We start from the raw sequence: 27,048 nt of genomic DNA, 5'->3' as shown, positions 1-27,048 counted from the left end.
ATCCCCGCTTCAACAGGCTGCTGCAAGAGGCACCCCTCCCCTTCGTGGAGAAGTGAGTGCCCCTTGAAGATGCTGGTGGGTATTTGAGAGTTTGGGAAGAGTTTGGGAAGGGGACCTGGTAGGCAAAGCTACAGCTGGAAGCTCCCCAAATTCTCCTAAAGGGTTTCAGCTGCTTCTTTCCATGTGGGGCTAATGTGCACTTTCGTTGGCAACCAAGCTACCTATGAGATGCCTACTGTAACAATAAACACATATTTTACCACGTAGAGCTTCATCATTTTTGCTCTCTTCAGATGGGGAATGTCAGAGTGTTGCACTTCTGTAGTTAAAAAAAAAAAAGGATTGAAGCTATTGACTTTTAAAAATTTTGAACTTTCGTAAAATTCACAATAGTGGTGAAGTGGTTTGAAATTTTCTAAATCACTACTTGTACAGTATTTGATAGCGACTAACAAGAATTTAGAGAATCATTGAAATCTTGATGAAGAAGTGCATTTAGCTTTCCCAGGCATATAATAAAAGCAATATTTAAAAAGTAACGGTCATGAAAGCAAGCTCGGGTTTCTCATTAGAAAATGTGAAAAGGTTCTATTTGGAAGTTTCTTATCCATGCAGTGTTCTCCAAATGGATGTCCTGAGCTTGCGGCATTATTAAGTAATCAGTTTCTGTGTGTGCTATAATGAGGCAAAATTGACAACTGATTTAAATCACATGCCTATGGTACCACTTCTCGGTTTTCCCATTTTAGGCACTACCCGTCGGTTTACCAGGGAGGAAGATAAGGCTAAGTGTTCTTTCACACACATATACATGCCCCATGTTCCCATCCTCTCAGATATCCACCACAATTTTGATTAGCTTGAATGTCAATTTTCATATCATTATTGCCATGGAGACACTATTACTAATTGAATTGTGTAATATGCCGTGATAACACTTCCTTTTCTACTTAATTTTTGTCTTTCCTGGAGTTAATCACTGTTACATTTAATTTGCGTTAGTTTCCTATATACTTATCATGAGGTTCTCCCCAACTCCTCCCCTAGACTTCCAACTCTCCTCTCCACACACACACAGTGGGTGTCTTATCAGTTTCTCCATCTTGAAGAAGTCTCTCCTGAACCCCTCTACCTATCCCAAAATTACATGAGAGGATCACTAGTCCTGCCACACTCCTGGCTCTTGTGTTGGTCCTGTCTCTGGGATCCTGGGTGTTTTTATGGGCTTACCCTGTCATTTATTAGAGCGTACCGTAATTTTGTAAAGTTTCACGAGAATGTATTGGTAACATTTTACTTGGAAACTTCTATCTTTGATTGTGAGGAAAAAAAATTTGATAGAGACAGAGAATGCACGTTGGGGAGGAGCAGAAGGAGAGGGAGAGAGAGTCTTAAGTAGGCTCCATGCTGAGCACAAACCCAATGTGGGACTCGACCTCACTACCATGGGATCGCGATTTGAGCCGAAATCAAGTCAGATGCTTAACCTTCTGAGCCACCCAGGTGCCCTGGTTGTGGGAAATTTTGTTAAATTATTTCTTGGATGGTTTTCTGTCCTCTGTTTTCCATAATCTCTCAATCTTGGGTTATTATTTTTAGGCACTGGGCTTCATGAAGCAATCCTATACATTTTCTCTTTTTGTATTATTTTCTATTCTTATTACTCCACATCCTAGAATTTGCTTACCTTGGTCTTCTAACCCTTATAAATTCTATTCTCTTTCGTGGCTTCAATACCACACTTCATCTCTCTGTAGATACAGATGATTTCTTTTTTAAGATTTCTTCTTCCTGAAAAGGTCCTGTTTTCTCCAAGATGCTTTTTTTAATGTTTGCACGTTTTAGTTTCTATCTCTTATAATACTTTTCTTAAATATCTGACGATCCTTGGCTGTGTGCTGATATTTAGAAGTGGGGAACTAGAAAGCCAACAGTAAGGTTGGAGAGGATGGGTTGTTGATTTGGGGTTTATTTTAGGATTGTTCTAGTTAGGCCTCTTCTTCAGGGGAACGCTTGATATCAGTATCCTTGAGTTTTATTTTTAGGTCACAACACCAAGGAAGTCTCTTGGAGCCTCCTTCAGGTAGGGTATCATCCTGCCTGCTCTCAGGCTAAGGGGCATAAGAGGGTAGCTGCTGTGGTTGTCAGGATTTGGTAAGTCAATGCAATTTCCCTGATTTCAAGACTATATAATACCACTTTTAACTTTCCCTGATATCTGCTAACCCAGAAACCTATTTTATCATTTCTACATTAAAAAAAAAAAATCTCCATTGCTCTGTTGGAGGGGAAGAGGGACAGTTATCTACATGTATACAGTTTGAGAGCAGATCTAAACTTTCAGCGGAACACTCCTAAGGTTAACCCTTTCTTCACTCCCATTTCCAGAGGGTTCTTGTTGCTCAAAATTCCTGAGCTTTTGCAGGTTTCATTGGTGTAAACTGGGCTCCTTCTTCCTTTCTCCCCTGCCAGATTAAAATTCTGCTTTCTCAGGCCTGCTCTATATGCTAACATTCATCCATCTGTATCCCAGATTCCCAAATGCTGTGGCTGTTAACCTCATTTCTTTGTTCTTATGGGTGTGTGCCTTAAAAAAAAAAAAAATCCCTTAAAAGTCATTTTAATGGAGTTTCAGGAAGGGCCAGGAACTAAAACACGTACTCGTCTTTAACCTGAAAACTGTCAGCCACTCCTCATTTTTTCACACTGAAACGGGCATTACTCAATTTTTCTTCACCGTTAAGACAGTAAGGTTCGATGTTCAGGAGGAACACGAGGTAGGAAAAATAGCAACTGGGGTGTAGGTGGAACTGAATTTGATAATTGCCTGTTCTTATAAACTAATGCTTCTCACTGTTCTAACAATGTATTGGGCACTGTATGTATTGGGCATAAAAGTATGCCCCTATTTCAGAACACCTGTAAGAATTCTCAAAAACGTGAACTACTAAAGAGATCCTGGAATCGATAATTAGCCAACAAGAGAGTATTCAGAGGGAAAAAAACTGCCAGGCAAGAGAGTCGAATAGCAAGTGTCACGCCAAATGGAGGAAAAAGGGCTGAGACACAGCTTCGAAAAATAAACGTTAAAAACATTTCTTCTGTGGAGTTTGCATAATGTGTATGAAATACAAAGTGATCAATTGATTGAACAATGAGATTTATTTTTGCAGACTAAGGCTGCTGGCATAAGGGAAAAAAGAAGCTCTTCTGCTTACAATACAGCGGTTTTAAGTCTTTTTTTCTCTGTTTGTCACCATAGTGGCTCATAAAGGTTTGAAATAATTTTTTTTTCAGTACCGGTTTAGTGCACTGCATACTTGTAAGAAGAGATATAGTAAAACGTTGTACTTTTTTTCAGTGACCTACTGGTTTTGAGGTTGCAGACTTATACAGATTGAAAACACCAGTATTACTGAAATAACTGTAGGTAAAATAACCTTGTGGCCGTGCACCTGCAAGTCTGTAGTCTCTAACGCCATTTATCCCACTGAAATCATTGTCTTCATAACAGGTTTTGGTAATCCACAGTTTGAAGGAATATAACTATTGCCTGAGGCAGAACTGACTCTTAATTGGACATATATAGCTATGAGAGGAAGGACTCCAAGGAGAATACTGCCCATGTTCGAAAATGAAAACAAAACTGTCCTCCCCGTCGAATCCGGGTAGGAGGTGGTGGGAAGGCAAGTGTGGATGAGAGGTGCTGAAGTCTGAGTGAGGAATGAACTCGGAGACACTGAACAGGGAGTAACTTCATCAAAACGATGTGTGAAACAATGTAAACTGCCAGGGCACGATGGGGCAGAAAGTCTAGCCACAGAAAATAACTCGGACCCTAAGACATGCAGAGATCCCCGATTGAATGAAGCTGGCCTGGACGGCTTCGCAGTAGAAATGCGAGAGAACTCACTTCAGAGATCCTAGGAAACTGAGGAATCCAAATTTACAGTACCACGGATAGTCAAGCCAAAGGAACGACGGACGGAATTACTACTGACAAAAGGGCTTACGCTGAAGTTATTTGTAAACTAAATCCATGGTACCCGTTGGTTTTTAATTCAAGAAACATTTACTGAGTATCTACTATGTGCAAGGCATGTAGTCTTTTCCCGTCATGTGTCTCATTATCTCATAAGCCAAATGTAAAAAAAATCCAATTAATCGATTTCGCAGACTGACTGATGTTCTTCTGTAAGAACAACAGATTGATTTTTTTATAGACACCAATACTAACTCTTCCATTACGTCCTTCTCTTTCTGTGCACATGGTCCAATCGACTTTAGGGCCAACTCAATACAAAGAGCAGAAGAAAGGCATTAAGAGAACAAGGTCCATTAGGCCCAATATTGCCTCAATTACTTTAATTCCATTATTCCTGTTCGTATTACTTCTTTAATCAATATCTCCTTTCAGTTATTCATGTTTACCCTTTTCAAAATCACAAGTAATAGGATTATGGTCTTTTGAGCTCAGTGGCAACAGACATTCATAAATATATTTCTGAATTTGTGATTGTCTCCAGATCTGCAACTGAGGAGTCTTAAATTGAATCAGGTCTTCCAGAGGCCATCTCATATAAAGATGCAGAGCATCCTAATGCAATATAGGTGCTTTTACCTGTTAGGTCATTTGTCATTCACTGTCAAGACCACTCACATATGGCTTAATGGCTTTCTAAGTTTCTTCTTCCTGTGTCTAAGCCCTAGTCTCCAGAATGTGTTTCTTTTCTATACATATTCTGCTTTTTGTTGAATGGAATCCTTCTGCCTTCCACCAACAATTATTCTGCCCTGCAAGAGTTTCATCTGGACATTACATTAACCACTGCCTCTTTCATATGACAATTAATCAATCCCTCAGTTCCACCTCTGTAAGAGCCTTACAAATTAAAGGAACTCTGTTTCTCTCTACTTTTTTTTTTTTTCAACGTTTTATTTATTTTTGGGACAGAGAGAGAGAGAGCATGAACGGGGGAGGGGCAGAGAGAGAGGGAGACACAGAATCAGAAGCAGGCTCCAGGCTCTGAGCCATCAGCCCAAAGCCCGACGCGGGGCTCGAACTCACGGACCGCCAGATCGTGACCTGGCTGAAGTCGGACGCTTAACCGACTGCGCCACCCAGGCGCCCTCTCTCTACTCTTTTAACAAACATCAATGCGATGCCTGCTCTATGCAAGAAGTTGCTCTTTTGGCATAGACAGGGTATGTAATAGGCAGGTGGCCCTTCCCTGCACCACGCAATGGTTCTCCGAAAGTATTATAAGTAACATGGGGGATATGAAGAAGCATATGAAATTGTGATGGGAAGAGTCCCTCAAAAGTTCCCCTGGAGTTCAGAGGGGGTAAAATTGCATATGAGTGGAGAAAATTTTCATACAAAGGATATGAATTTGAGTGGGATTGTGGAGTATGGGTGGATTTGGAAAAGGGAAGCTTGGAAGAAAAAGGGACAAACTGTGTGCAAAGCAAGGCAGCAAATCTAGCTGGGGTCAAGGATTTTCAAAGTAAATAAAAGAGAGAAATGGCTGAGATCCTCAAATGACCAGTTAGGAAGGCTGGGCTTCCCTAGGGAAGCAAGGAGACCAGGCAGGAGCTGGGCAGGAGATAAGCACTTCTTAACACGAGGTCAGCCTCATCACCATGTGCACAATGAACTGAAGGCAACTGCAACTTGTAGACATGAGACAGGAAGGCAGGCTCAGCAACATGTTAAGGGGACCTTCTAGGTGTGATTCCTGCCTCCCTGTCTAGCCTCGCATCCTCTGTCCCACCTCATGCTCCATCTACACCCAAATGGCAAGGAGCACACACTCCACCCAGCACAGCTCTGTGCGAAGCCACCCGCCCTCTGTCTCCTTTGAAACGCTTTCTCTCCACCACACTAGTCCATCTGGCAATGTTCTACTCGTTCCAATCTCCACCCGAAGGCCGATTTCTCTCTAGAGTATTTCTGGACTGGCCCAAGCCAAATCAGTTGCTCCTCTTCCCATGTGTAAGTTATATTTACCATGGAGCCCCATCAGAGCAACGACTTTTGCAGGATAATCTCCTAATTATAATACCCTTGATGCTATCGCCAGAGCAATTTTTGGCACACGTACAAAGGACAACAAATGAATGAATGAATGAATGAATGAATGAATGAATGAGTGGCTGTATGAACAAAATGAAAGAAACAAACAAAATGAAAGAAAAGCCTGGAAAGGGATGTCCATAGACGTAAAGAAAAAGGAAAGTAAAAATATGAAAGAATTCTAGAAACCTGACAGAGCTTAGTGATGACTAAATGTAGGGTGAGCAAAATAAGGAGGAGGACACCAAGCTTCCGAGTTCTCTGCCAGGAGCACAATGCCCTTCTTCATTGCTTACACTTTATCAGCTTAAAAACACTGAACATAAACTCATGGGTTTAAAAGAAACAAAGAAGGAACCATCAGGAGAGAGAGGCAGAGAAGAACCCAGACAGAACAAACACTAAGATTCCTATTTTAAATTACTCATGAGCAAACATTTTCTGTGGAAGTTTGATAGAGTCTTGATTCAAAGTATAATTTCTTTAATTAGAATATTTCCCATGTATCATAAATAACACTCTAATCTCAGAGGTATAAAAAAAAACTACCACGTTAATTATCAACTAAAAGGACGTGAAAATTATTTTCCCTTTTTTGAAAATCAGAGTTTAACAATGAATATATTTTTACCAATTCCATAAAACTATTACATGTGAATTTCCAAAAAATCTAAGATTAGTGAAAGTGGAGAACGCAAAATGGAAGTGGGGAAAAGACTCAGCAACAATAAATTCATTTTTAGTTTTCAACGCACTTAAGGTTTTATTTCTCATTTATTTTCTCTTTAATAGTAGAGAAGTATTAGGCACACATAAAATGACCTAACTATTAAAATAGGATTTATTAGAATGTTCTAACTGTAGTAGTGCATACTTTAGAGTACACAGCAAGATATTTAAGGACAGTTTAATGACCAAAATGCAATTGCTCACTGAACTCTACACATAATTGCCAAAGTGATGTGGGGAACAGAGGCAAAAGAAAAAAAAGTGAAATTTCCTTACAACTTACATTGACAAGTCCTTGAGACAGGCAGAGTGACCTTCCTCTAGGACCTCAACTGCCTTGCTATTAATACTTTGCTAAGGGCAAAAGGCAAATTTAGCTTAAACATAATCGCAACCTCCAGGATCCTATAAGTCTTCTTTAACATGTAAAAATTCCTTTGGAAAGTTCCTTTATCTCTACCCCCCAAGATATATGTTAGCAATCATCCTCCAAGAGTATGGCCCCCTGATATACATCTGAAGGGTCTCATGACTATGGTTTTATTAGACAGTAATAAATGACCTTTTCCTAACAATAACTAGCCCCCTCAAGCTCCTGGAAACTTTGCTCCCAAATGTCCTTAGAGACTTACGCTATCCCTAACCCCCTCCCAACTTCCAAGTATATAATCAGCCACTCCTCACATCCCCAGTACAGCTAGCTCTCTTTGCCCGTGGGCCAACCACTTTTTGCACCAAAGACATCTCAAGAATTCTTTCTTGACCATTTGCTCTGAACCCCACCATTTCCACATCAAAAGGGCGGGCGACTCCATCATCACTCTGAATCGATCGCTGTGTAACAATATAAATTGGTTGTTTTCATTTTTTAGTGAGCTCTACGCCCAACGTGGGGCTCAAACTCAGGACTGCGAGATCAAGAGTCGCAGGCTCTACCAACTGAACCTGCCAGTTGTCTTCATTTTAACGAAGCCCTGTAGACACTCTCATGGTAAGTGATAGAAGGCCTCTAATCAAAGGTAGTAGGCTCCTGAACAAAATGGAAAAGCCAGGTAAGCAGTGCAGGCGCCAGGATGAAGTTATACATCCGTATACAGCATCTGGTAGAACCATGCCTGCATCACACACTCCATAAATATTTGTCATTTGATTTACCAATTTTCTTCGGACTAATGTCGGTGTGAAAAATGGTAAAATGAATGTTTATTTTCCTTTTCGTTTTCTACTGCCTGTCATCAACTTATAAATCCATGCTGTCTAGGCCAATGCAACCACTCAGACTGCGGCCCCACCCCCAGGAACATCAAAGCATCCAAAGGATTGAGAAGATTGTAAGTCAATTATTCCAGCCCACCTGCTGTGCAGTCCTCAGGGAAGGCCAGGGCCTGAGGCACTCAGTCATTCCTAGACCTTGGCCTGCCAACAAGTAACACTACCCCAGGGGCTGACATCAATTCTCAGGCTCCTACACATGCTTACTTCACCCCCAGGTGGAAATCCCTCACTGGCCTTTGGCTTCTCTCCGCAGGAGGCTTCCTTCGGGTATAAAAAGCAATCCTTTCCTGGAAGTAAGGTAGACATGGCCAGAAAGCTCTTCCCTTACAGGAAAAAGGGGCTTTCTAAAGAAACAGCTCTAAAGAACGGGTCATTTAAGTGATACCTGGAGACCAGGATCCTCATATTTGATCCACACTCAAATCCAAACACTCAAAAGATAACTTTCAATCATTTTGAGCTAAGGAAGCATACAGGGGGCAGCTGACACAACAAGAGCAGATGTGTCTTAGCATAACCTTTATGGATTAGCGCTAGGGAACACGACGTTACGTTTAATAAGCGCAAGGCAACGCGACTGGGAAGGAAGAAGAGCCCGACTAAGTATGATTTAAATGGTATTGAATTAGCGGGAAGGATATCTCCACATGCTGACAGAGGCAGCATGTAAATTGGCAGTTCGGCCTGAAATGACAAAGCATGAGTTGCTTACACCGAGGGCTCTATTTTGTAAGAACTGTTATTTGCTATCACTCTTAAAGGAAAAACCTCAGCACATCCGTGATGTTGCTTAACTTGGAATGTCCTGAAAGCAAGCATGCACTGAGGCCAAGGGTCAGCATAATGCCCATCCGGGTCTGATCCTTGCGCTTTATTTCTTAACTTAAATTTGACCGGGGCCTTTATGGTCTTTGTCCTTCACTCATCCAACCAATATTAAGCAACAGGCAGTGTGCTAGCTTCTTGAAGGGATGCCAAAACGAATGGAGTCTCCATTCCTTTGACAGTGTGATGGGTTTTGAAATGTGTACTCCAAAATGCTATTGAAGTCCTTATCTCTCATGCACATAAATGTGACCTGATTTAGAAGTGGAGCCTCTGAAGACGGTCAGGTTATGATGAAGTCATTAAAGCAGGCCCTCATCCAGTATGAAAGGTATCCTTCTAAAAAGGGGAAATTTGAACAAGGGATAGACACATGTAGAAGGAAGGCAATGTGAACACACAGGGAGAAGGATGGCCATCTATATACCAGAAACACTTGAGGTTACCAGAAGCTAGGAGACTGGCATGGAAGACATTCTCCCTCACAGCTCTTAGAAGAAACCAACCTCACCGAGACCTTGGTTTCACACTTCTGGCCTCCAGAACTGTAAGAGTGTAAGTGTGTGTTGTTTAGGCCACATAGTTTATTGTTATTTTTGTTAGTTTCCACCAGAGGTAACTAATATAACTCGGGTCACAAAAGAAGGGAGGCCAATGAAAAAATTGCCAGTCAACAGAACTCTCCATGTGGGTCTTTCTACAGATGCTTTGACTCAGTTACAGGGGCAAGTGCAGTCACCAGACCAAAGATCACCACCTTCCACAGCAGTTCCATAAAGACCGTCAAAGAAAAAGATGATTTATATCCTATATAAAGGCTGACCCAATGGGAACTCTTTAATCCTCTAAAAAGATGATTAGAAAGAAACAGAAGCAATAAAGGTTAATGGAAAATTAATCTTGGTGTCCTATTTGGGCAAATCAAAGTTGTGAGACATGCATTTATTTAAAAGGAAGATGCAAAGGATATTTAGAACAGCAACTCCAGATAAGGGGACAGAGATAAGACTTTAATTAGAAGAGTTTCAATATTCACATATTTACATACATGTTGAAAAGATGAAAGCCTTCTGATAGGGTAATAAAGACGAACAATAGTATGATGAACAATAATTCTATGTTGATGAATAATTCTAGTAAGATGAACAATAATTCTACGTTGACTCTGTAAAAAATGCAAGGAGATTTCCCGTGACTAGTCCTGTTTCCCCACGGGCTGTTTACAGAGGCCCTGTTGTAGGTACTTGGTAGATGTTCCCCCAATTCATGTTAGTTCACTGAGCTCACCCAGAACAGGCCCTCTGCACCCCAGGCAGACGTGAGTAAAACACACGTAAGAGAATGACGTCAATGGTATAATTAAGCTGAATCACCTCTCCTACAGTGACAAACAACCTGTCCTTAGTCCTACTTGTTGCTCCCTGGCCACACCGTCCCTTTACCTGAGCATGGTGAGCTCTCTCTCCTCCATGTCTTATAGATATGATATCATGCTGGCTGCAAAGGACCTGTAAAATAAAGGCCACCTTGTTAGAAGAAACTCTAAACATCAAATTCAGAGAGCTGTTTGAACACATGTAAGCAGATGCAAGGTTTCACTTGCAAAGTTCAAGCTGAACACTGCCCTTTTGCATTTCTAGCCATTCCAACTGACTGCCCTTGGAGAAGGTCTCTGCATGGTGCTAACCTGGTAACGATCAATAAATGTGAAGGTCTTAACAGAAACACAGCCTATGAACTGTCAATCTTCCGGAGAAGATTTCTGCTCTGAAAATAGTCCTTGTTGCCAAAGTAGCTGCATCAGGGCCAATGCTAGAGCCAGGGCCTCCCAAATCTAAGAAAGCCTAAATGAATAAAGCTGTATGTTAGTTAAGGGAACTATCATTCAAAACCAGTTTGGGTGGCTGATCAGTATAAGATTACTATTTTTTAAGTGTGGGAAAGACCTCTTACAAATTTCTAAGATAAAATAACAAATACTTCTAAGTTGTCTCTAAGAAAATCTGTTGTTGTAAAAACTATAAAAATGCATCTAGATCTTTTCATAGAATAAATCCCAACTTTATTTTCTAGAAAGTATTTTGAAGTCCTCTTACTCAAGTCAGATCCATAGAGCAGAAACCTCAGCATCACCCAAGAGCCTGAAATACTGTCCCTGAGAACCCACTTGAAACCTACTGGAATAAAATCTGCATTTTAACAAGAACCTCAGCTGATTCCCATGCACATTAAAGTCTGAGAAGCATGGTTCTGAAGTACATCTGGCCTATGATTACTAGAATCACAAGAAGGAAGTTGCCTGAAACTTCAAGACTGTCCTCCGGTGGCCAGGAGTTAATGAAATCACAATCCCTTTACTATAGTTGCGAGAATCTGGGGACTTACTAAACTCCCCAGAAACCCCCTCCTGCTGCCTAAATCACCTTTTCTTTTCCAGAACACGTAGGCTGATTGTAAACTGATACCTAAAAGCATAGCATAATTCTAGAAGGATTTTGCTTTATACTCAAAAGACCAGCATCATAGGCCATGCATTCTTCTATAACCAGTAAGTGAATATCTACTTAGGTAATTCACAATAACTAACATTGTGCAAAGAGCCCAAAGTCTAGTAGAAGGATAGAGATTACAACACAGAGTTATAGGTCTAACAGGGAAAGGTCAGCACAGGAAAGCAGGGTATGGAGTTGGGCACTGGTACACACTTGGAAAGCACCTGACCCAGATCTGGAATATCAAAGCAGCTTCCTGTGCTGAGCTTTGAAAAACAAACAAACAAACAAAGATGAACATTTTTTCAAGAAGCAGCCACCTGTAGGCATAGCGAGTGTGGTGTTAGGTTAGGGCAAGTCCCTGTACCAGCAATGAAAGAGTCAACTACCTTACTTAAAAAAAATTGACTCTGGTTTTATAGCTTTTGTTCAACTGCTTTGAATATTTGTATGCATGAGCTATAAACGTGGCAGCCTTAGGAATATTTTTTCCCTTTCAACTCTCCTACCTGTAGACAAGGAGGAATGGCAAACATCAAATACAAGAAGCACTAACGCGGAAGTTGGCGGAACACTGCAAGGGGGCAGGGATAACAGAACAGTGCCTCCACATTTGCCATTTGATCACAGAGAGTGTCAACGAAACCGCAACCAGCAATTTGGGGACCATAAAGAGAATTGCATTAAACTGAATACAAAAGTCAGTAAAATGTCTTAGGTGAGGGACACTGGCTATTTGGCAGGTGCACTGCTGGCAGCAATCGAGGGTCTCAGTGTGACCACCGTGTGCACACCCCTCTCTTTGCCTGTCTCTTCTCCCTGCATTTATATAGTTCTTATCCTGCCCCCTTCCCTCTCACTTATTCTTGTGATTTCTCTCATTCATTTTCCTTCTCCCTTAGTACCTCTGGGAGCCCACTGGTCTCTAATTCAACTCTCATCTTTTTCCTTTCAATCTGCCGGCTTTTTCACACCCTTATTTTGTGAGAAGGAGATAAGGGGCAGGAGCAAAGACAACAGAACATCTTTCTTCTCTCTTCCCTTGACCTCTCTTCCCTTTGCTCCACTAATATCCCCACACTTCTATTTCCCTCCTCTCTCTTTCCTCTCCTAGAGTCAATCTCTGGTATCAGTCTGTGGCCAATTCTCCCAAGCATACACCTTAGAAATGACAGAATTGTTGGCTGCCTCTACTGTTCCACTGCTATGCTTAGAGTTTCCAGATTCTCCTAACATGCCAGGTGAACAGTTGAGAAGAAAAAAACACTTTAAAAACGTAGTAATCTAGCATTTTCTTAGGTTTTAAAATGTAGAACAATTCAGGATTATTCTACTGCTGTGCTGAATGGGTACAAAGATATGAAACACACTAGGCAAAAGGGTTTCATTCTATCCTGGTTCTCCTTAAGTGCATTCCTTCCAACCCCCCATAAATCCAACCTTTTCATTAGTCTTCTCCTTGTGCAGATGCCCTAAAGCCTCCTGGAATGACTGAAATGTGCCTCATTACCAGCCCAAGGAAGATGAATGACACAGGTCAGAGTTAACTGAGTGCTTCTTGACAAAGACACAATGCAGCACGCAACAAGGCTCATTTAACACCCCATCGGGAAGCCTTACAAGTTACAGCTTAATAAATATATGAAGATTGTTGTAATATAGAAAATGTCTGGTACCACTTCCCACATGAAACGCACTTACAGAGAATGCCACAGAGTAGGCTGTCGATATGGCAATTGCACACATACTCTTTGATTTGCAGAAAAGCAACTTAGTTTTCTTTGGGCATTGCACTCTATTTTCAACCCCTGTGAACTATCAGCAAAACTTTGTAGACAAATCCCAGTCTTTTATCCCATTCCCTAGATGCAGCATATGCCCCTCACATATAGTATACGCTCTCAAAATATTTGATGGATGAATGAGTCAATTAATCAAACAACCAACTGACCAATCAATACAAGCCTAAGACACAACAGAACTAAGTAGCTGGAGGAAAACACTGTCATACACTAAAGCATTTTGGAAAACTCCCTGAGGTTTTTGGCATTGTCATCTAATCCTATGGTCAACATAGGATCTTGGATGTAACTCACCTCCAAGATCTAGTAAAAAGGAAGAGGGGCTGGTTGGATGGGGACACAGAATAGCCCAATGTGACAACCAACTTTCTAATAGCAAATGAGCAGAAATAAAAACTCTAAAAAACAGACAAAAGTTCTCAAAAAAAAATACAGTTAGCTGGGGAGAAATTAGTCAATCTTTCCATTTGTTCCTATGATACACACTTTTTTTTTTTTATTTCTGATGGTCTCATCATACCATTACACTTCTTCAGCAGTTTTTGTGTGACACTAGGGAGTGAAGACCTGGGCACAATCCCCCTAAGATCTTCTAGGCAAGCCAAGAAAGCCCAGAATGGGTTCACTGTAGATTGTGATCCTACCTTGGATAAGGGGAAAAGGAGACATGACAAGCTGAACTATGCCTAAACAGAACCTACAGAGTCCCCATCTCCCTGGATTCGCCTCAGGACGCAGGGACCACATTAGTGATTCCCCAAAACAGAGACTGTAAGTCACGCCCCATCAATCAAGCAGGAGCAAGAGGCAGAGCTGGCCCGGCCCGCAGTGGCAATTTGTTACATCTTGTTCTGAATCTCTTAATAGGTTTTTAAAAATGTATTTCATTACACACAATCAACAGCATTCCAGAAGTTGGAATTCACTTTCTTTATGTTCAAAAACTGTAAGAGGTTCTTTTTAACATGAACACCATTAACATCATCAGGCTGAGATGATAACCCCTCCAGAAAAGAACCGCTCAGAAACCTATCTAATCTATCACATAGGAAGAACCCCCTGTGATTTCAACTCCACTGCTCCCTCAGACTTGAATGGCTTTTAACAAAGGCCCTGCACTCTCATCTGAAGAGAACGATTTGACCCCTTGAAGAAAAAAACGTTGACAGCTCTAGGACACATGTATTTTAATTTAAATCTGACCCAGAGTAAAACATCTACCTGACCCATCAGTGGGAAAAAAAATTTTAAACACTCCCTAGATATTACTTACCTTACTACATCTGCATATCATGAGGCCCCGATTTGTTACCATTCAACAAATAGGGTTTTCTAATAATAGGGAATTGAAGAATAGACAGCGTGTTTTAACTCTTTTTTACCTCCTAAATTTCATTTTGAGCTTTCCAACAATATGGTTTCCTAGCTGTGCAAGAATCCCAGCTTTACTTTTTCAGTCATATCCATACAGTATGACAAGCATTTCCAGAAAGAAAAAAAATAGCTGTATTTGCCATCTGTATTCACTACCTAAAGTTCTACAGCTATGTTTTTGCACTGGGGCATTAAGAATGGCAAAGGGATCTGATACCTCCTGAAGCCAGCTCTGAGTGCCTTCTCCCCTGTGATTCACATGACACCTTTTCAACATAAAGTCTCCGTTCAATTTCAGTAATATCTCAACATTTTTGGATTTCTTCTATTCTCATCTCAATAAGCTAGTGCTTACGGGAACAATAAAAAACCACTCCCTTCCACAACATTTGTGTGCATGTGCCTATATATGCGTTCGTCTGTCATTTCCAGATCTGAACTTCAGATCCAGTAGTCAAATAGTGCATACAAAACAAGAGGTATAGGGGCGCCTGGGTGGTTCAATTGGTTAAGCATCTGACTTCGGCTCAGGTCATGATCTCGCAGTGTGTGAGTTCGAGCCCCGCGTGGGGCTCTGTGCTGACAGCTCAGAGCCTGGAGCCTCCTTCGGATTCTGTGTCCCCCTCTCTCTCTGCCCCTCCCCCACTCATGCTCTGTCTCTCTCTGTCTCAGAAATAAGCATTAAAAAAATTAAAAAAAAAAAAAAAGAGCTACAGAATGAAAATAGATCAGTGAAGGAGTATCCCTTGCCACCACTTCCACTAGGTCCCTGAGGGATATAATCCGGGAAATCTTCTCAGTCCCTTCCTTGATCCAGCCAAGCCCTCCATTAAACAGACCTTCCAGACAGAGGGGACTGGGTGGATGCCTCTGTAAGAGATCACCACATATTTTCATAGTTTACGAGGATAAAGCAATTACAGCTTTAGTCGCTCATGAATAAAGCCTCTTTAACATTTTAATGAGAACATTAAACTCAGCTTCACTTGCTTTGGCCTCCCCAGAAAGTCTGTTAGCCTTAGAGAAAGTTTCTTTAAAAAGCAGTAATGAAATTGCAGGCCTGTCTGTGCCCCATAGGGCATGACTGGGCCACAAGCACTGGATGCATTATTTCCCTCCTGAACTAGCCTATATATTTTGATAAGACTACAGTTTGGTAAATGAGAGAAGGCATCTGAAGAAATACCCTCCTCTCTGCAGTATTTGTGTGCTTGTGTGTGCTCACTCATTTTATATCTGACTCGTCTCCTAATTCGCTTTTATGTTTTACACAGCTTTGACTACAATGTGTGACTCAATAAATGTTAAATCATACTTTTCTTCTATTTTCCCTTAATCATTTTCTACTGCCTCTGTTCTCTCTTGCGATGTGACTGATTCCCACCAAGGCTACCAACTGCTACGCGCCTGGAGACCCATTAAATTCAGCAGACAACCAAGAAAGCTTCAGAAGCCAAAGGTGAACAAGAAATAATTCTCAGACTCAGTGACTTAACATGAATGTCTGCCTCTTCTTCCGAACAAAACCCGAAGCAGTGTAAATGAAAGAGTTTGTCACCTTGAAAACCGGGTGGAAGAGAAGAGTAAAGCTAAAGGTTCTTAATACCCAGGTAATTCATCACATTTACTGAACACCTACTGTGGATGAAGGACTAGTCTAGGTACTGGGGATAGAGTCAGGAATAAGGTAGACAAGACCTCCACTCTCACAGAGCTTAAGATGTAGCTGGAGAGACAGGCAGTAAACAGAAAGAACATGTTAGAAGGGAATAAGTGCTATGAAGAGCATACAACAGGGCAGTATGATAAGAGAGGCTAGTTAAATAGGGTGGACAGGAAAAGCCACGCAGAGCAAAAAGCTACAGCAAATCCTTAAGGTCATGAAAAGACAGAGAGAAAGCTGAAATGCATGCTAGTAAGTGAAAGAAGATAATCTGAAAAGGCTACAGACTGTCTAATTCCAGTTGTATGACATCTGGAAAAGGCAAAACTATGGTGGAGACTGTCAAAAGATCAGTGGTTGCCAGGGGTTGGGGAGAGGGAGGGATGAATAGGCAGAGTACAGAGGATTTTTACACAGTGAAACTGTTCTGTACAATACTATATGATGGCAGATATATGACATTGTATCATTGTCAAAAGCCATAAAATGTACAACAGTAAGAGTGAACCCTAAAGTAAACTATGGGCTCTGGGTGATAAAGGTGTGTCAGTGTAGGAGCATCGGCTGTTAAGAAGCGTCACTCCCGTGTGGGATGTCCACAGGGGAAGCGCCTGCCCATGCGCATGGGGTAGGGGGCAGGGGAGAGAAGAGAGACAGGACAATTCTCTGTACCTTCTGCTCAGTTTTGCTGTGAGCCCAAACCTGCTCTACAAAAAGTCTGATTTTAAAAACCCTTAAGGTAAGAAAGAGTATGGTGTGCTGAAGAAGTTCAGCTTCACCAGAGTCTGGTGAACGAGGCAGAGAGGAACGGCACGAAGGTGAGCCAAGTTGATCATGGTTAGGAGTTTTAATTTCATGCTAAAAGCACCAGGAGCCACTGGCTAGTTTTAAGCAGGGCTCATTTTAATGTGTTTTACATTTGTGAAAGGTCACTCTGGCTACCATGTGGAAAATGCATTACAGAGAGGCGGTCAACGGAGGCTGATGATGGTGGTCTGGTCAAGGGTGGGAGAGGTGGGTGGGTTTGAGATACATTTGAAAAAAAAGCTGACAGGATTGGCGACAGATAGACTGGATATGGGGGGTGTGGGGGGAAGAGAAATCAAAGACGATTGCTGAAGAGGAGGAGACGGAACTTACTGAGATGCAGAAGATCCCTGGGGAACGACCTACGAAGACCACACAAGGTGCCACGTGCCGTATGGCAGACATATGGAAGCAGCGAGAGTGCGTCCACCGAAGAACTCAAGTTCTGCTTGCTTGATTGCTGCCTTAATGTGAATAGCAAATGTATGCATGTGCGATCCATGGACACACACACACTCACATATATCCACTTGGATATACATGAATACATATAATGCTTAGTAAATGGTTTTTGCAACTCAAAGCAAATTTACAATTATTTCAGTAATCTTTCAAGGAAGAAAGAGAAAGATTATTATTGGTGTTATTTCCATTAACTTGCAAGAAAGCTGAGGGCAAATGAGGTGAAGGGTCTTGCTGAAGGTCACACAGCAACTGACCGGCAGAGCTAACGCTAGGAACCAGGTTCCCTCACAGGAGATGACACCATACATATATCACAGTCTTCTGGGGGATCCTCTAGAATGTGCAAGGAGCCCTGTGAGCGCTGCTCTCAATGTGAGCACACACATTCTGGATAAGGGTGGGGTGCTACTGCTGCATTTCCTTTAGCTCATCCTATCTAGACGCTATTTAAATACTCTATAAAATGCGACTGACAAAACTAAAAAAAAAAAAATCAGTTAACACGAAAGCAAACCTTACATAGAGCAAATCAAACCCTAAACTAAAATGTGACACAGATTTTTTTAAATGGACATTTTATTTTTTAATTTTTTAATGTTTATTCATTTTTGAGAGAGAAAGAGAGAGGGCAGAGAGAGAGAGAGGGAGACATAGAATCCGAAGCAGGCTCCAGGCTCTGAGCCATCAGCACAGAGCCCGATGCAGGGCTGGAACCCATGAACCGCTTCATCATGACCTGAGCTGAAGTCAGATGCTCAACCAATTGAGCCATCCAGGTGCCCCTAAATGGACATTTTAACTACAAACAACAAGGTCCCCCGTGCACAAGCTCTTCAGAAACCCTCCTAAGGGTGACGCAGATGGAGCTTGCTCATCAATGGAAGAAGCACATGTGCCCATGACTCACTGGCAGAGCAGCACCTCCTTATATACTTCATCTGGGATTCCTCTCTTAGTCTTTAGGTTTCTCAAAAAGCACCGAAAGCCCAAACAAATATTAGGAAAAAGGAAAACAAAAATGATAGAACCAAACTGCTGGCAGGTCTGGTTTTTTGAAACATCACTTAAAAGAGAGAAATTCAGCCAGGTGGAATCATCACTAAAATAATTCAGATCGTATTTAAAGAAGACCAACACAAGGGGCAGGACTGGGAGGCCTGGACACGCTGTTGAGTCTGCATCCTACCTATACAAGTTTTAAAAATAGGCTTCACTCTGCCAGGCTCTCCCTCAGAAGCTGTGAGGCCTCCCACCTCACAACATTTTGAAGTCTGAAAGGGAAACAGTGAGGGGGTGTCTGCCTCTGTGTTTGTCCCTGTGAGTCATACATTCTCTGTTCCTACTGAATGTGGGTTGTTTGTTTTCTTGTTGGTTTGTAGACTTCCTCTCTACTGCTTTTCTCTAATCATGTTTTTTCCAAAGGACCCCGGCAGAGCACGCATAGCCCCACTGATGGACAACAGGGCCACAGTTAGCGGTAGTCATGATAACTAGACCGAGAACACCCAAAGACGGGGATTCGGAAGAAAGAGTTTGAGAAGCTTGGTCAGTTACGCCCCCATCCTCCAAACTGGAGATTTAGAATATCATTTTTCGGGGCTAAAATCATATATAAAGATGGGAATCACTCTCCTCTGGCACTGATTTTCTTACCAAATGCTTTCATGAAGGTATACAAGGGATATGCTGTCAGCACACACAAAAGGACAGTGGACACTTGTCCCGTTGTTAGATAAACACTCAGGTGGCTCACTCTGAAACTCCCTGCAGGCTCTCACCAAGGCTCCATTCACATCAAGCTCTTCCACCCAGGCCTTATCTATTCCTGTCCATTCTGCCCTATGGAATGCTTTTTATTGCTTGGACACACCATCTTCTCATATCATTAGATTTTTTTTCTTTTTTTTTTTGTTTTTTTTTTTTTTTGGTAGGATGGTAATTGAGATTTGCAAAGAGAGTTCAGGAAAGACAGAGAGCAAAAGTCAGGACAAACTGGGAGTAATTCATAGGAACCTGACTCAGAGAGCCTGCTCCTAGTGAGAGCCTAAGCCTATGACCAAGATGGAGCCCTGGGGAGTACAGACAAACACACCACTAGGAGTGAGTGACTGGAAAAAAGCAATGGATGAGAAACCAAGGGCACAGTCAACATGGTGGCCCTCTGACACCACCATGAGACATCTTGAAGGCAACTCCAGGGGCTGGAAGCAGAAGCTGCAAGGATGCCAATGTAATGTACCTGTTACAGGAAATGGTGAGGAACTGAGCAGACAAAACTAAGGTGCATGTTGATACTCTTTACCCTCCATGGTCAAAACCATCTCTTTCCATTTATTTTTCTATATTCTTCCTTCACAGCTTGAGCCCAATGTTAAATGTCCTATTATCCTCACATGACACCCGAAACCCTGCACAAGCACACACTGTAACTTTCTTTGCAAAGCATTTTTCACACCTACTGTGTCATTTAATTTACGCTACACTATGTGACATAAGCACTTAAATAAATCCAGGCCCAAAATGATTTATAGTCTTACACAAGAGAAAGAGCCTTCACACAAACCCAGATCCTCTGACTTGGGATCCTGTGCTTCTACAATATGCTGCTAGTGTATTTCTGACTCTCTAACTCTATTTGCTGTAAATTTCATTAATCTAGACTTCACTGATTCAGAATTGGTGAGACCATAAAACATCATCATGTGATACCCCACTTACTTGGAAATCTGGGATGTGCTATAATAAGTATTGTGCCTACAATATTGGTACAGGATATTGGACGGGAAAGCTATCACCCTGAAAGTACAGCAAAAGAAAGCCTGCCTTTGTTTATTCCATCAGGGCCAACATCACCAACTTAGCACCAACATGCAGTTTAAAAAAAAAAAATGGATCTGCTAACTACAAATGATGTAATTCTGTGTTTGTGGCTCATCAATGTTAAAAATTTCAAAAATATCCCCCACGTCTAAGCAGGATGATCTTAAAGTAATCGTACTGAGTCTATAGGCTAAAATAAAAACCAACCACTCTCACATGCTTTTGTCAAGTACCTTTATCATGTCTTATATTACCCTGTAGTTCAACTTTTCTCTTAATTTGTATCTGCCCCTCCTGAAAGAGTCCGGCATAAAGCTGGTTTTTAAATATTTGTTGAATGGAGGCGTAGAAGGACACACAAGGGAAAGAATGCATGTGTCCCTCAGGCTACAGTCCATGTCGGGTGAAGAGTGAAATGCTACTTGAGTCAGACCCAGCTGACCAAGCCTGGGGCTTTGCAATCATGTACATCTAAATTCAAATCCTGCTATTTGCCAACTGTGACACTGTGAGCAAATTAACTCCTCTCTTGATTCTAAGCTTCCTCATGAGCAAGACAGAGAGAACCCTGGGCACCATGCAGAAGTGGCAAGAGAGTTAAATGAAGACACAGATTTGGCACACTGCCAAGGCCGCCTGCAGTTTTGTTATTCTCCCCCCCTCCCTCTAGCCCACATTTAGCGTGACCCCTTGCACACCAACCTTCATAATAGTGCTTCCATATACAAAACCCCCTTGTAAAGCTAATGGCTAAACATCAACTTTCTTTACAATGGTGGCCACTTTCCCTTCCCTGAACATCAAATTTACCCATTCGTGATCTAGAGATAAGTTGTGCATGGCTGGTGTTCAACAAATTTTAATGCCTTTTGAGTAAATGTCCCAGGGAAGTGAAGCTCCCCCTTTTATACACCAATACCCCATATTTGAAAGCTTTCCAAAATATATTGTGCCCTTTATCACTTTGCTAAAATAACAGGTTGAAAGAACTTTAACCTTTTTTTTTTTTTTTTGACTCAGGGTTATCAACACAAACTTAAGACACAGCATTGGAATGAAAAGTTATAATTTTTCAGAGGCTTTTTAAGTCAGTACATTTGCTCATACTTAATATTGTCAGATTCCTACACTGTGATCATTCCTTTCATTTCTTCCTGTGGTCAGCAGCTTCATATCCTGGAAGGCATGAGACACCGTGGAATTTACAAAACAAAGTCCTTGTCATCTTCAGAGTTCATGAGGATCATTCTCAGATATTTCTCATCTGTGACTTCATGAGCACATGTTTAGTAAGAGCTATAAGGAAGACCCATATACTTCCTAGTCCAAGAATTCATGTTTCTATCTCTAATGTCTTACACGTTACAAGGTACTCAACAAATAGTTATACAGCGAATTAATAGAGTTAACACTACACAACCTATGTAATTATTGTTTTCTATTTGAGACTTTGTTCTACTCCACAGCTAGAGCCCTTACTCATTTGGGGCTGTACTTTTTTATCTGCAAAATAAGGCAAATAACCTTAAGGTTATTTCCAACATTAGCCCCCCCACCATGACCCTATCCTTCTAGGCACATATATATGTTCCATACGATAGAATTGCTGGAAATCTGACCACCAGATGAGTGAGGCACTAGAGGACATAGTGAATCCCTGTAATCCAGAGCCCTAGTACGAAAGCACTATCCTTGTACCACGGCAGCAAATATAGAAAGAAGTAGCTCTCCTACTCATTTCTCCCACCATTAACATCATATATAGGAGTAGAAATATTGGCCTTGGAATGTAAACATATTGATTTTGTGTGTGCGTCAAATGTTCATAAGTGGAAAACCAAGTATTTTTTCAAAAGAAGTCAACTGCATCCAGGCAAATAAAACCTTAATGGAAAATTTTCTTCTAATAACTATCATCTAGTGCGTTCGTTGACTCCTTGTTCCAAGCTATTTCTTCAAACACCACTTCGTTCATATAGTAACTTATCAGCTACATTTGCTTAAATAATACCACAGTTTCACTGTTTACACATAAATTCAATTCAACCTCCTTAAGCTACAGCCTAACTTTCTCCCTTAAAACCAAAATTTCTAAACGAAACGAGTTCATGAGTTTCACACAGAAAGGAAGTAGATGGTTTCAAATAACAAGTCAAACATTTGTCCACGAACATGGTTGGGAGGTCATCACAAACGCCGCTTCTCCAGAGGCCTGAGGTGGGGAAGCCTTGGACGACTTTCTCTTCCAGGTGGATGGTGTTCCTTTAATTCGATTCTACATGAATTCAAGGTATACTTCCTTAAGCATGCCAAATTCTCAAGAGAATACAAAAAAGTGAATAGAATATATCATCTCTGCCTCAGAGGAGATGCGGCAAGGCTGAGCACGTAAGAGCGGTAACACTGGAAAGGGATGGCTGAGGACAGAATCCCAACTTTTCCATAATTAGCTGTGAAACTTGGGCAAGTGACTTTACCTTTCTGATGCAGTGTCTATATCAGCATAATGCTGGTGAGAGCAGGTCTGACCTCACAGTGTTGTGCTGGGGATTACAGAAGCCATTGTGCCTAAGGCATTAAGAACAGTTCCTGGCACACAGTGAGCACTCAAGGTCAGTATCATCACTGTGATTGTTAGAATTGTCATCATTATGAATGTACAATCCAGTTGTTAAGATTTTTCATTTTTTATTTAATAAAATCAAAGCTATAACAGATCCTAGGAAACGAAAAGAGGAAAAATGGGGAAAAAAAACCTTTTCCAACAAGTTCCATCATTGTCCTCCTGTCTTCCTGACAAATGCTAACTATATCTACTCCTCAGAGAGATGGAAAGATGGCAGTGAGTGAGGGAGTGGATAAAGACATAAAGAAACATGATATAGAGGAGAGGAGAGAAAAAGAAAGGGTACATATGGAGGAGCATTTCTGAGTTCTTTAAAGCTTCCAGATAGGAGTTGAACTGGAGAGAGAGAGAGAGAGAGAGAGAGAGAGAGAGAGAGAGAGAGAAAAGAAGAAGAAGAAGAAGAAGAAGAAGAAGAAGAAGAAGAAGAAGAAGAAGGAGGAGGAGGAGGAGGAGGAGGAGGAGGAGGAGGAGGAGGAGGAGGAGGAAGAAGAGGAGGAGGAAGAGGAGGAGGAGGAAGTCATTTGCTCAGCCTTGCCTGGACTCTCTCCCTTCTCTGCTCAGAAAATCCTTCCTCAGGCATTGAGCTACCTCACTTAGCTTTTCCTTACCATTTCCATGTGTTTCTTTCCACCGTTTACTCTGTTTCACAGAACATTATATGTATTAAGGACTTTAGAAGTCACCTCATCCAACCCTCTTATTTTATACATAAGAAAAGCTTAGGGCCAATATGACAAAGTCATTGTCCCTGGTGGTACAACTCCAGAGGGGCACAAAATTAAAACTGGGCTCCTTGTGCCCTAGGCCTGGGCTGTCTCCCTTAGGACAACAAAAGGAGTACATTTACCAAAAAGGAGACTGGCTGGCTCTTGTCCCATTTGGCAGATACATAAATGTTTATCTTGGGAGGAAAATCTTGAGTAATATTTTTAAATGAATTAACAAGAATGGTACTGTTTTTAATTCAATAGACATGTTTTATTATTAACTTCATTGCCTGCTAAGCCTGAAATTAGGTTTTTCTATGCTTGGGCAGGTCCTGCCTAACCAATAACAGGACAATCAGATTTCAATTAAACAGATATTCCCACTTGGGCCATACACATAAACACACACACACACACACACACACACACACACACACACACACATGCACACAACCAAGAGGCACTTAATCAAAACAAACTTTGAGCCCATTCTGGTCACTCTCCTGGCCTATGTTTAGGAGAAGGAGATATCAAATATTACAAGATAAGACTCTGCTAGTACAAAAATTTTAAATCACTTGTCTTCCAAAAGAGGAACACATTTCTTGCTATTTCTCCATTTACTATTTCTAATCCAGCAACAAAAGGCAGCCTAACCACAGCCTTTAACACGCTTTTTATTTCTGGCTTCTGAATGTCTTCAATATGGGTTTGCCCAAATCAGGCCAATAGTCTCTTACATGTTCAATTTCTTTAATCCCAGCTTTCCCCTCTCCAATGGAAGACTGAAGCTCTAAAACCAGAGTCTTTCCATACATACTTTACATACATACATACTTTAATAACATACTTAAAAACAGATACCACATATATTTTCCTGTTGTTTTTTTTTTTATCTCAAATCTTTAAGTATCTGGCTAAGAGAAACCCTTTGAAACAAGAAAAAAAAAACCCTAGTTACCCTTTTCTCCCTTCTCTTTCCCTACTATCTGATGGGTAGAATCTCCTCTTTCATTTGCTTCACTGCGTGGGGTTTCAAACATAGGACGTCACCGTGATTAAGGGAAAGACTCAGGCATTCTTTTAACAGCTGCATCGACTACAGGGACATCTGACTGTGGGCCTCTAAAAGCAACTCAGCTCTGCTGTGTAAATAGGTGTTTACCTTGAGTAGAACAGACGCACATAAGGCTGATTTATTAGCACTGTTTGGTAAGTATTATTTATACAAATCCATACCCTCCTACTATTATGCGTTTTGTTTTTCTTTTCTCTTGAGGTGTCCTTCACAGAAGACATAGGCTGGCCACCATGGGGTGGCAGAAGTTGTGGCTGCCACCTCACTCATATGAAATTCAACAACAGGAAAACAGAACCCAGCATTACAAAAACCATCGCAAAAACCAAACATTCACACTCAAGAAGAACTGAACAAAGATTTGAAAGTTTCCAAGGACAGAGAAAAAAAAAAAAGTTGCCGCATCCTCCTACCCTGTATGCCAACGAGCAGTGGCCGTCTCTCCAGAGCAGTCTCTCCAGATGCCTCTCAAAAAAAGGAATGCACCAATGTAACAGGAGCTGAGATCCTGGGGGAGCCAATTAGATTTAAGCCGCTTTCAAAAATCTGTAAGAAAAAAAAATGGAATTAGAAAAGAAACTTGGCACTTGAAATGACATTTTATGTGTTTTGCTTAGGGCCTGTGGAATACTACTCATATAATGACTCGTTGTCACGCTTATAAAATAAACCTTGGGTTTTTAATATAATTGAATAAAGTCATTAGCTGGTGAAACAAACCTAGCTTCAGAGGAAGAATGTGGCACATCAAATCTAATAGGTACCTCATCCTTCATCTTTGGAATTATCGACCAAAACATGACAAATTAGGCTAAGGTCAATGGCAGATAACTGCAGAGAAACTCCTCCAATGGCTGCCTGTGTATTCCTCTGAGGCTCCTGCAATTGTCTAGCAAAGCGAGGGTAGGGGGAGACCTGCAAGAAAGCAAGAATTTTCAGATTCCATGCCCTGCCCCCAAGACAAGCTCTATGGCCTTTTGATAACCTGTGGCAAGAGAAGATGGGACTAGGGAAGAGAAGCTCTCAGAAAAATTGTGCCTCCGCAGTTGCAGAAGGTATCTGGAGAGACTGAACAGTCACTGCCAGTAGGCGTGCAGGGTAGGAAGATGCGGCAATGTTTTTCTTCCTTAGAAACTCGCAAATCTTGTTTCAACTCTTCCCAGTGTTAAGCTTTTGATTTTTACAATTGTTTTTGTAATGTTGGGTTCTGCTCAGTTGGGTTTCAGCTGTTGGTGGAAACATAAGACCTGGTGTCCCCGACTCCCGGATCTCTCCAGAGCTCACTATACTAATCTGGTGGCTATTTATGAATCAGGCATAACCTTTCTTAATTAGATATATAGCAGGTGTGTCAAAGACAACAGAATCAGGCAAAAAGACAGTAAGGCCTTAAAATAACCAACTTCAGTTGGGTTTCTGGGATGGTTTCTCTTTATTTAAGGATGAAGTAGCCACAGATCCATCTCCAAACATGATTTTGTAAAAGCAAACAGACTCTACCCTTGAGAACTTCATTCACTCCTTTACTTTTTTTTTGAATGTTTATTTATTTTTGACAGAGGGAGAGAGAGAGAGAGAGATAGAGCATGAGCGGGGGAGGGGCAGAGAGCGAGGGAGACACAGAATCCGAAGCAGGCTCCAGGCTCTGAGCTGTCATCACAGAGCCCGACTCGGGGCTTGTACTCACAGACCGTGAGATCATGACCAGAGCCAAAGTCGGACGCTCACCCGACTGAGCCACCCAGGCGCCCCTCCTTTACTTTTTTAATACAGCATCAAAGTATTTGGGTCTAAAGAAGCCCACAAAGAGGTAAAAGGAAACATGCCCTCTTGAAAAACATTCCAGGGCTACTGGGCAAACATATGCTTTTGTTCTATGATGTGGTAGACTGTTTCAATTACATCACCTCAATTCTCCTTCTAGAAGGGATGCTTATCTCATTGTCTCTGGTGACAAATATGGGTTCCGCAGCTAGTCTGTGTCAAGCACTGAACCACATGTCAGGAGGGACAACAGGAGAAGAGAACTCCTATTCTGTCTCCACAGAAACTACACTCAAAGCTAATGAAGACGTACATATCTCTTGGACATCAACCTTAGCAACATTTTTTGGGATATATCTTCTCAGGGAGACAAAAATGAAAATAAACCATTGGGACTACATCAAACTAAAAAGTGAAGGAAACCATCAACAAAACAAAAAGACAACCTACTGAATGGTAGAAGATATTTTCAAATGATAAATCCAATAAAGGGTTGATATTCCAAAGATATAAAGACCTCATACAACTCAACACAAAAACCAATA

The 27,048-nt window shown here is 41.4% G+C and overlaps 1 protein-coding gene and 1 long non-coding RNA gene across 11 annotated transcripts in view; one reads left to right on the top strand and one right to left on the bottom strand.

Annotated features, from left to right (window-relative positions):
- ENOX1 (ecto-NOX disulfide-thiol exchanger 1) overlaps nucleotides 1-27,048 on the bottom strand; it is a 555,199-nt gene that overhangs the window by 430,494 nt on the left and 97,657 nt on the right. For 8 of the 10 annotated variants that reach the window (XM_040448509.1, XM_040448518.1, XM_040448516.1 and 5 more), the window contains exons 2-3: nucleotides 25,153-25,285; nucleotides 10,348-10,413 (exon numbers count right to left, since the gene is read on the bottom strand). The gene's annotated coding sequence lies outside the window, so the exon portion shown is untranslated. The remainder of the gene's footprint in view (nucleotides 1-10,347; nucleotides 10,414-25,152; nucleotides 25,286-27,048) is intronic. The other 2 variants (XM_040448511.1, XM_040448513.1) reach the window with 1 other exon arrangement.
- On the top strand, nucleotides 7,054-13,030 carry LOC121013004 (uncharacterized). Its single transcript, XR_005782454.1, has 3 exons — nucleotides 7,054-7,796; nucleotides 8,067-8,136; nucleotides 12,865-13,030. It is a non-coding gene; the product is annotated as an uncharacterized LOC121013004 (long non-coding RNA).

This window comes from Herpailurus yagouaroundi, unplaced genomic scaffold, assembly GCF_014898765.1.
Source record: "Herpailurus yagouaroundi ecotype Mexico unplaced genomic scaffold, PumYag 197, whole genome shotgun sequence".
NCBI classification, from domain to species: Eukaryota; Metazoa; Chordata; class Mammalia; order Carnivora; family Felidae; genus Herpailurus; species Herpailurus yagouaroundi.
This window is presented reverse-complemented; position numbering and strand designations above follow the sequence as displayed.